We start from the raw sequence: 11,248 nt of genomic DNA on the forward strand, positions 1-11,248 counted from the left end.
GTTTACCATTAAAACGACCAGACGTGGTGCTTTAAACAACTGAGTGAGGGGGATAGGAGAGACAGACAGAGAGAGGGAGAGAATATGGTGAGACAGAGAGAAAGAGTGATGTTGTAGCGGTTCCATAGAGACTGTAAGCTGAACTGTAATGAAACAAGTGGGAAAGCAGCTGAGACTTTTCTAGATGGAGCCTCCTTCGGACAATCCAGTGGTAAATTAGCAAAAATGAACAGTCCACATTTGTGAACCTTCTAAAATGATGTGAAACATTTTACTAAAAGGGACAAGCAATGTATTACATCAAGTTTTGTGTTACTGAAAATCTATTTTTATGATTAACAAAAAGTATTTTTGCGTAAATTGAACAAAAGATTAGCCAAAAGATAGAAATAGATTTTTTTTTTTACCCACAAACAAACAAGGGCAAGACAAAAGGTTTGTTAGTGCAATACTGAAACCAAACACATCATTGTGAGTAGGGATTCGAGGTAAACCATTTCACCACTGCAGTTAAAAAAAAATCTACATGTAAATTATTCCATGCTAATTTTGATTGGCAGCCATCTTGAACAAGAAATGCTGTATCTCAAATGCAATACTGTGTTTCCTAAGTTCTGAATACCCATATGCACAGTTTCAGTATGAACTTTTAACAAAGTAACTAAATGAACAAAATGTTTGCTAATTAGAAAAAAACATCAGCACCATGCTTTGTAATTAAGGGTGATGTCTGATGTAACCACCTCCGGGTTGTAGGACACCACCCCCTTAATTTTAACCTTATATGATTTAGCTTCATTTCTTTTCCTCAACCTCTCCATGATTCATGGAACTATAACATTAACAAGCCACCAGCTATAATAATCAACAGTGTTTCAAAACAAAGTTGTACAGATACCGTATTAATTAAGAAATGAACTGCGTTGTTCAAATGCAATTTATATATGTTGTGTTTGACCTCAGTCCAACACTGGAAAGATTTTAAAATGACACTGACACTTCCACAGCCTAAGTTGCTATTTTTAAATGGGTGAAATACCTTTGGTTTGTCCCACAAGCTTCATTTGGATCTCTCACACCCTCACTTAAACATTAAAGTAAATCTTTCAACCTGACTTTTTGTTGTATTTTGTGGGATTCTTAGCTTAATGAACACCTCTAGTCTTAAACTGATGAACTTTTCCGACTAGCTTACAAACAACAACTAGCGTATCTTCTATTTATCTGTATTTGAACTTGTTTAAAGTGCATTTTCATTACAAACAATTGATTTATACAGTGTATGAGTATATCCACAGTAAGCGCTATTCAGAATAGTGACATAAAATGACTGTAATTGTTAAAGTATATGCTTGCAGGTTCAACCACTGTTAAATAGCAATAAACACTGCAATGTTAAATCAATACTGAATTCCAACATATGACACTTTAGCTTGTTTACCAATGTCAGTGATGACACTTTTATCCATTTTGTTTTACATTATACGGACAAAAGAATTGGCTTTTCCAGCACTACATGGTTCTTCCCCAAACTTGGCACACAAATGTATAGAATGTCTTTGGATGAAGTAGCATTACATTTTCAAATAGGATACCCAAACCTGTTCCAGCATGACAGTGCCCCTGTGCACTAAGTAAGCTCTATAAGGATGATGGTGCACAAAGAGTGAAAGATCTTGAGTGGCCTGCTATAGCTCTGAGCTCTGAGCTAAACCCTACTGAATGATGAATTAGAATGCTGACTGCAGCCCAGGCCTCCTCACTCTACATCAGTACCTGAATTTATGAACATCCTTTTGGCTGAATGAGCACAAATCTCCACCAGCACACTTCAAAATCTAGTGGAACATCGTGCCAGAAGAGTGGAGATTATTATATCAGTAAATGGAGATTGAATATGGAATAAAATGTTCAAAAACTCATACGAATCTTATGGTCAGGTGTCCACAATCGTTTGTTTATACAGTGTACATGAATAAATGATCAAATTCAGCATCATGAGGACACAAAAAAACCAACCCAAATCCTCATGTATTGTTAAATGGTTTATTTTTTTATATATATATATATATATATATATATATATATATATATATATATATATATATATATATTTTATTTTATTTTTTTTTTTTCATTTTCAAATAATAAAAAATACCAAAATTGTTTAAAGCAATAAATGTTACAGAAACATATCTATTGTATTTTCCATTGCTTGTTTTTAGTGTCAATTTGTGCTTTACATGTATGTAGTTATGATATGGCTGGAGTATTTTTAAAATGAAGCCCAAATGGCCTTTTTTTTTTTTTTTTTTTTTAGCAGATGTTGTGGATTTGAGGCAAGCGTGTGATAATTTGCATGATGACAGATTAAATGTGCCCGATTTTATACGATGTTAATCTCATAGCCAACGTTAGCCACATCGAATGGGCTCATAGTGCCAGTTCATGAAGCAGAAATTGGACACAAAATATGGCTCAGCTAAGGTATCTGAGGTGTTAATTTGTTTATGAAATGTTAACCATCTGTGTCCAATTGGCAAAAAAAATGTTTTATGTAGTACAGATTTTCTTTTTTTAAAGTATAGTTATGTCTGCAATCAATAATAAAGGCGCACATGTGACAAAGATAGCCAGTCACTTCTTAATGCTGCATCTTGCACTGCTCACACCATTAAAGCTCTTGCCTTTGTTCTGTGCTGTTGCCATGGCAACTAAGTCAAGCCTGTGTTGTTATTAAAGTAAATCTAATGGGGCAGTTTGTATGTATGTGTGTGTGTGTGTGTGTGTGTGTGTGTGTGTGTAGCATTCTAAGGAAATTAACACCCTGAAGTTGTGGGCAGCTGGACAGTAGGATGAATTTAGTTTCACTCTCAGTTATGCTGTTATGCTAAGAAACATGTCAGACTGAATAAAACTGAATGAGTTTAAACCATAAATGGGTAAGGAAAGACACACACACACACACACACACACACACACACACACACACACACACACACACATTCACACCAATTATAACAACATAATTGGTGACGACAAACAGACACTAGAATGAACTAGGTTAAAAAAATCCTCTTGATAATTAAATACCACCAGCTCACCTGCGGTCTGACGAGAGAGAGAGAGAGAGAGAGAGAGAGAGAGAGAGTAAAGTGACTATGACTATGTGACTATGAGAGTAAAGTGTCAGATTAAAAAAAAAAAAAAAAAAAATATATATATATAGATAGATAGATAGATAGATAGATAGATAGATAGATAGATAGATAGATAGATAGATAGATAGATAGATAGATAGATAGATAGATAGAGTGAGGAAAATAAGTATTTGAACACCCTGCTATTTTGCAAGTTCTCCCACTTAGAAATCATGGAGGGGTCTGAAATTGTCATCGTAGGTGCATGTCCACTGTGACACATAATCTAAAAAAAAAAAAATCCAGAAATCACAATATATGATTTTTTAACTATTTATTTGTATGATACAGCTGCAAATAAGTATTTGAACACCTTAGAAAGTCAATGTTAATATTTGGTACAGTAGCCTTTACAATTACAAAGGTCAAACGTTTCCTATAGTTTTTCACCAGGTTTGCACACACTGCAGGAGGGATTTTGGCCCACTCCTCCACACAGATCTTCTCTAGATCAGTCAGGTTTCTGGCCTGTCGCTGAGAAACACGGAGTTTGAGCTCCCTCCAAAGATTCTCTATTGGGTTTAGGTCTGGAGACTGGCTAGGCCACGCCAGAACCTTGATATGCTTCTTACAGAGCCACTCCTTGGTTATCCTGGCTGTGTGCTTCGGGTCATTGTCATGTTGGAAGACCCAGCCTCCACCCATCTTCAATGCTCTAACTGAGGGAAGGAGGTTGTTCCCCAAAATCTCCCAATACATGGCCCCGGTCATCCTCTCCTTAATACAGTGCAGTCGCCCTGTCCCATGTGCAGAAAAACACCCCCAAAGCATAATGCTACCACCCCCATGCTTCACAGTAGGGATGGTGTTCTTGGGATGGTACTCATCATTCTTCTTCCTCCAAACACGTTTAGTGGAATTATGACCCAAAAGTTCTATTTTGGTCTCATCTGACCACATGACTTTCTCCCATGACTCCTCTGGATCATCCAAATGGTCAATGGCAAACTTAAGACATGCCTGGACATGTGCTGGTTTAAGCAGGGGAACCTTCCGTGCCATGCATGATTTCAAACCATGACGTCTTTTTATTATTACCAACAGTATTACCAACAGTATTACCAACAGTAACCTTGGAAACGGTGGTCCCAGCTCTTTTCAGGTCATTGACCAGCTCCTCCCGTGTTGTTCTGGGCTGATTTCTCACCTTCCTTAGGCTCATTGAGACCCCACGAGGTAAAATCTTGCATGCAGTCCGAGGGAGATTGACAGTCATGTTTAGCTTCTTCCATTTTCTAATGATTGCTCCAACAGTGGACCTTTTTTCACCAAGCTGCTTGGCAATTCCCCCATAGTCCTTTCCAGCCTTGTGGAGGTGTACAATTTTGTCTCTAGTGTCTTTGGACAGCTCTTTGGTCTTGGCCATGTTAGTAGTTGGATTCTTACTGATTGTATGGGGTGGACAGGTGTCTTTATGCAGCTAACAACCTCAAACAGGTGCATCTAATTTAGGATAATAAATGTAGCGAAGGTGGACATTTTAAAGGCAGACTAACAGGTCTTTGAGGGACAGAATTCTAGCTGATTGACAGGTGTTCAAATACTTATTTGCAGCTGTATTATACAAATAAATAGTTTGAAGATCATATATTCTGATTTCTGGATTTTTTTTTTTTAGATTATGTCTCTCACAGTGGATATTCACCTACGATGACAATTTCAGACCCCTCCATGTTTTCTAAGTGGGAGAACTTGCAAAATAGCAGGGTGTTTAAATACTTATTTTCCTCACTGTATATATATATATATATATATATATATATATATATATATATATATATATATATATATATATATATGGCTCTGACAATATGCAAGCTAGATGATAGGTTTTAAGAATTATAGTAAAGAAACTGGTCAAACAATAATGCAAGCAATAAGAGGAAGTAATTTGTTTCATAAACATTACACAACAGTAAATCTCATCATAAGTGGATCAAATGGTTAACATTTTGCAATTCCTGGCACAAAACTGAGCATGTTGAGCATTACAGGAAAGTACACATTGCATCACACCTCATAATTGTTAATGAATTCCCTATAGCACACCATCATGTCATCACATAATGCAAAAGTTGCACTTTGTTAGTAAAGTTTTAAAAGAATTGAACATTATCACCTATTAATTTTACTCTTTTATTATTTTTCTGATGTCATTGGTTTGACATGTGCAGAGGGGAGACATGGGGTATATCGGTAGGAGAGTGCTAAGGATGTAGCCACCAGGAAGGAGGAAAGGAGGAGGTTTATGGATGTGGTGAGGGAAGACATGCAGGTAGTTGCTTTGAAAGAGTCAGATGTAGAGGACAGAGGGGTATGGAGACGGATGATCTGCTGTGGCGACCCCTAATAGGAGAAGCTGACAGAAGAAAAAGAAGAAGAAGAATTATTTTTCTGATGTCAAGCTAAGGCTTAAACTTCTGTTCAGAGACTCACAACTGGTTTTACATTTGTGTGATATATATGATGTGTGTGTCAACACTTTAGAGTAAACAGGATACTACTCAACTACCACTAGTTACATGCAACTGACTGAATTGATTACCCCATAACAAACAAACAACAATATTCCAGGTGTGGTCAGTAAAGAAGAAGAATATTATATATTAGTCACAAATCCAAGCTTGTTCAGAACCTGGTGTCAGAGCGCAGGGTCAGCCACAATACAGTGGCCCTGGAGCACAGAGTGTTAAGGGCCTTGATCAAGGGCCCAAGAGTGGCAGCTTGGCAGCTTGGCTTGGGGCTTGGACCCCAACCTTTCGATCTGTAACTCAGAGCCTGAGCTACCACTCCCCCTCAATCAAACAGAAACCTAAATAATAATATTAAAGCCTAGAGCACTTGTGAATGCAGGTATATTTGTAAATGTACACAGGGGAAAAAGTTTTCGATATTCAGCATTAGATTATTACACTTATCTACAAGCAACACTGAATGTGCCATTTTCTTTTTCGAAAGAAGAATTAAAAAGGATTTTCTTTTCAGTAAGATCTACACTACTGAATTTAAACACAGCATTCCCTGAAGTATGGAATGAGTCTCCTGGAACCTTCCCTGCTTTAAAAAAACCTCAAACCACTAAGTTTCCGCCTCCACGTTTGAGTGGGTTTGAAGTAGTCTGGTAAATCTTCTCTTCTGTTCTCTATCTTACATAAGCTTCAAAAGTTAGAGCCAAAAATATCACATTTAGACTCATCCTTCCACAGAACTTCCAGTCATACACTGTCCAGTTCTTGTGTATTCTTGCCTTTAAAAATAAAAAAAAGGAAGTTTCTCGTAAATAGTATATATACACTGATCAGGCATAATATTATGATATTACAACATAATGATTGGTAACGTGAATAACACTAAATCTTTTCATCTATTAGTGGGTGAAATTTAGTTAACATTTTATCCTTAAATTTGATGTGTGTGAAGCAGGAAAAATGGGCAAGCTTAAACATTTGAGTGATGGCTAGACGACTGGGTCAGATCATCTCCAGAACTGCAGCTCTTGTGACGTGTTTCCAGTCTGCAGTGGCCAGTATCTATCCAAAGTGGTCCAAGGAAGGAACAGTGGTGAACCGGTGACAGGGTCATGGGCAGCTAAGGCTCATTAATGCACGTGGGGAGCGAAGGATGGTCTGTGTGATTCGATCCAACATACAAGCTCCTGTAGCTCAAATTACTGAAATTACTATGCATATATAAATTATTATTATTATTATAATTTTTTTTTTCAAGCACTTGAAAGTAGGCAGCTTTTGCTTTTAATGCCAGCTTTGCAATCTCTTGGCATTCTCTCAGTCAGCCTCATGAAATAGTTACCTAAGATGGTTTTCCAACAATCTTGAGGAGTTCCCAGAGGTGTTAAGTGCTTGTCCTTCATGCTCTGGTCCAAATTATCCCAAACCTTCTCAATCTGATTTAGATCTGATATTTCTGAGGGCTAGGCCATTTGATTCAGCACTTCATTACACTCCTTCTATACCAAATAGCTCTTACATAACCTAGAGGTGCCCTTACATAACCAAAATGCTAAATGCTGTGATTTAATGTGGATTCATTTTTGAATAAATCACCAACAGTGTCACAAGCAAAAGCACCCCCACACCATAACACCTCCTACTCCATGCTTCCCAGTGGGAACCACACATTAAGGAACCATCCATTCACCCTCTTTATGGCTGATAAAGACACGGCATTTAATACCAAAAAATCCCAAATTTGGACTCATCAGTTTTCCACTGATCTAATGTCCATTTCTTGTGTTTCCTGGCCCAAGCAATTGTCCTCTGCTTGTTGTTCTTCCAAAGTAATTGTTTCTTTGGCACAATTTGACAATTAAGGCCTGACTCACATACTCTCCCCTGAACAGTGGATGTTGAACTGCCAATTGAACTACAAGAAGCATTTATCTAAATTGTTGGTTTTCTGAAGCTGGAAATCCTAATAAATGTATTTCCTGCAGCAGAGGTAGCTCTTGGGCTTTCTTCCCTGGGACGTAACAGAACCTGTTTATCATAGCATATGTTGGTTTGGAGTCTGCACTGGGTATATATATATATATATATATATATATATATATATATATATATATATATATATATATATATATAGAGAGAGAGAGAGAGAGAGAGAGAGAGAGAGAGAGAGTGGGAGAGACTGTGTCTACTCCTTTGGTTCTGTCATAAATATAGCAGGTGCCTGCAAAGAATATTCTGTATATTATACAATGTTTTCATCTGTTTCATAATCACAAAAAAGGGTGACAGTAAGACTTAAATTTACATTTACCATTGACCTGTTTGTTATACCTGCATTCAGTGTGTTCCCAGAGTGACCTGATAATAAAATGGTTCATTATTTTTAGCGTTTAAATTTTTTTAATTATGGAATGATCTATACCAATTAAAGACTAATCTGTGTTTGGTGTTAAATCCAGTTTGCATTATTAAGGAACCGTTCGAATTCATATGCTTCTTTCATCCAGTGTAAATATATAAAATCTTGTTGACACAAATGTCTTGTGTAAATACATGCCACTTTCAATTATTGGCTTGCAACTCGGATATGTGTGTCAGAGAGAGAAATAAAAAGGAGAGAAAGAGAAAGCGAACAGTCTGTTCTTAATTAAATAATACACTTCCATGCTGGCATTTCCCAGCAACAATACGGCTGGTTGCTATGGGAATGGTGCAGAGACCCACTTTGCTTGCCACAGAGCTGCTGCAATTTTTCTTCTGACAATAACCAATGATAAAAAATGAATATAATTTATTTCACATTTCTTTTAGCAATTCTATATTATTCTATATGTATGCAGCTAAAGCTAAATGTCATGTTCTGCTATTGCAAATAGGTTGCTTTTAATTCGAAGAGCATTCTTTGGTTTTGGATTACACACACACACACACACACACACACACACACACACACACACACACACCTACACACACACACACACACACACACACACACCTCCACCTCCACCAACATCTTTTAACTATCTATGAGGCACTGGACATTTTTTTCCCCAGGCTCCTGTGCAAGCGAAGGCACATTTTTTCAGCATTGCATAATTTCTGACTGCAGCGAGTGACCTACTTCTCCTGAATCGTTGCCGGGCTTGTCTGTGCTGGAAGGAATGGGGGAGAGATCACACCACTCATGCGAGACAGCATAGCTTCATGCACTTTTATAGTAGTGGAAGAAAGGCTGTGTTCAGACCATGTGATTCTTTTGCTGCTTCTAATGGAAATGTAAACCGCTATCTCTGCCCTGAACCAGCCATTTAAGTCAGCATTGCTTTGACCAACAAGCTCAAATCAAGTCATAACAATTGCGTTTTTTTTATAATATAATAACTGAGTAAACTAATAGCATATATTAATAATGATTTCATGTTTAAATAGGCAGCTTAATGGTATCACTCTTTCCACTGTGTAGTATAAACATTCTATTTAACAAACAGCATTTAGTCTTGATGTTACATAATATTGTTTCGCTCTTTATGTTATTATGCAGATTAAATATTGTTTGCTTGGCTTTTTAAACATTGTCTCAAAATAGCACCTCTAAACAGGACACTATTTTCTGAATAATGGAGCCAAAAATTAAGATTGTGTGGAAATTGTACCAAATTATAAACCCTCTTCCACCTCTGTATGCATAAATATTGCTCTACAATACCCAACAGTGATCATTTTGTCATTCTGTTTTCATTAAATGTGCACACTCAATTTAAATTAAGGTCCTAATACGAGTTTGTATCTGCATAGTTTGTAGCTTTCTTTCTTTCTCACACTATTACAGGTGAGCAAGTGCCAAATAAATGATTAATTCATTGCCTGCCAGGAAACTGAAATAAGATGCAGCTCATACACTTTGGCTCTTGGTGTTAAGGAAAGCTGAATAAAAGACCTTGGAATATTTAACTCTAATGAGACCTCAGGTCTCCAACAATGAACCTCACGGACTGTGGGGAGAGATTCATGTGATGGATGAGCTTATTGCACCATCTCTTAATTTTGTTACGCTTTGTTTTGCATGCTGGTTGCCTAGGAACACTGTTTCCTGTTAAGACCATTTGTGTACAAGCATAATGCCCAACTGGGATCCTCTACCTTACTGTTCTCTTCATGTTTTTTCACTGGCATCTCAGTAGTTAAAGTCATCTACACACATTTACTCAGTTGTGTGCAGTGCACTCACACACACATGACACACATCCACAATCAAAAAGGAACTAAATATCTAAAATTGTGTTGACCTTCATCAATCAGGTAATAAAAAAATAACTGTTAGTGGAATATTTTAGAAATTTACAATTAGAGCTGTCGTGAAACCTAATGGAAAAGAACACTGGTGTGTTTTACTGACACACACACACACTCCAAGGAGGATGGTAAAAGAGGCTAATATTTCTTAAATAATCTTGTAGAAGAAATTAGCATTTTGGCCACACTGACAAATGGAAGTTCAGTAAGTGCTACTGGAACTTCGACTAAAACAAGACACATTGTGAAAAAGAAACAATTTTACATTCACAATGAGAATTTTTATGATGGAAGAGGTGTTTTTTTGAGAAGAACTCTAGCTCTTGCTGGAACCTTGCTGGATTCTATAAAGTACCAAGATTTTCTAAATGAAAATCAGACTGCATTTGGAAACAAGTAAATATTTTAGGTTGTAGTTGTTTCTTCTAGCAAGATAATAATAATGATAATAAAACTGAATTGTGCTTTTGACATGACCATTCCAGTCTCCTTACATCCATTAAAACATGTGGCGTGAACTGAAGAGAAGCATTACTACACTAGGGAGGACATATGACCAAAGAGATCCTGGATAGATATATTGAGGAGTACTCTTAGTTTGAGAGGAACAATTTTAAAAAGGGAAGAATTAGTCTATGTTGACAAATGGAGGGCACTTAAGGTGCGAATAAAATCTTTTAAAAAGCATTTCTTAGAATTAGAATGAAACATGAAATATGGGCAGGATAAAGTCTGTAGATCAGAAATGCATGTGCACCACAGGGAAATTTTTTTACATGAATGGGTTTATGGAAAGGGAGAAAAATGTCTCTCCCTTTTTTATGTCTTTTTTTTGTGCTATTAAGAACCTTGTGTGGTTTTTGAGATGTAGTTGGATTCGAAATTAACCGAAATCGGCTTCACAATCTTGGTTAATGTCATTAGCTGTTCTGTTTCCACCCCACACACTGTCGACCAGAAACTCGGCTACAGTGTTGAACAATGTTACATCACAAACTTACATAATACAGTGCTCAAAACAAGCTGCTAGACTGTCTGCTGGATGTAATTGAATCTTCTCTGCCTATTACAAAGAAACAACAAAAAATAATGCTTAATAAAATTAAGTGAATAATACATTATTTATCCTGTAATATACTAAATACACTATATGGGTAAAAGTATTGCGACATTTGACTTTTCCAGTCAGATGTAATTCTTTCCAAAACTGTTACTTTAAAATTGAGGTCATACAGTTGTATTGAATGTCTTTGGATGTGGTAGTGATACATTTGTCCTTCACTTGAA

The sequence above is a fragment of the Silurus meridionalis genome, chromosome 9 (genome assembly GCF_014805685.1).
Source record: "Silurus meridionalis isolate SWU-2019-XX chromosome 9, ASM1480568v1, whole genome shotgun sequence".
NCBI classification, from domain to species: Eukaryota; Metazoa; Chordata; class Actinopteri; order Siluriformes; family Siluridae; genus Silurus; species Silurus meridionalis.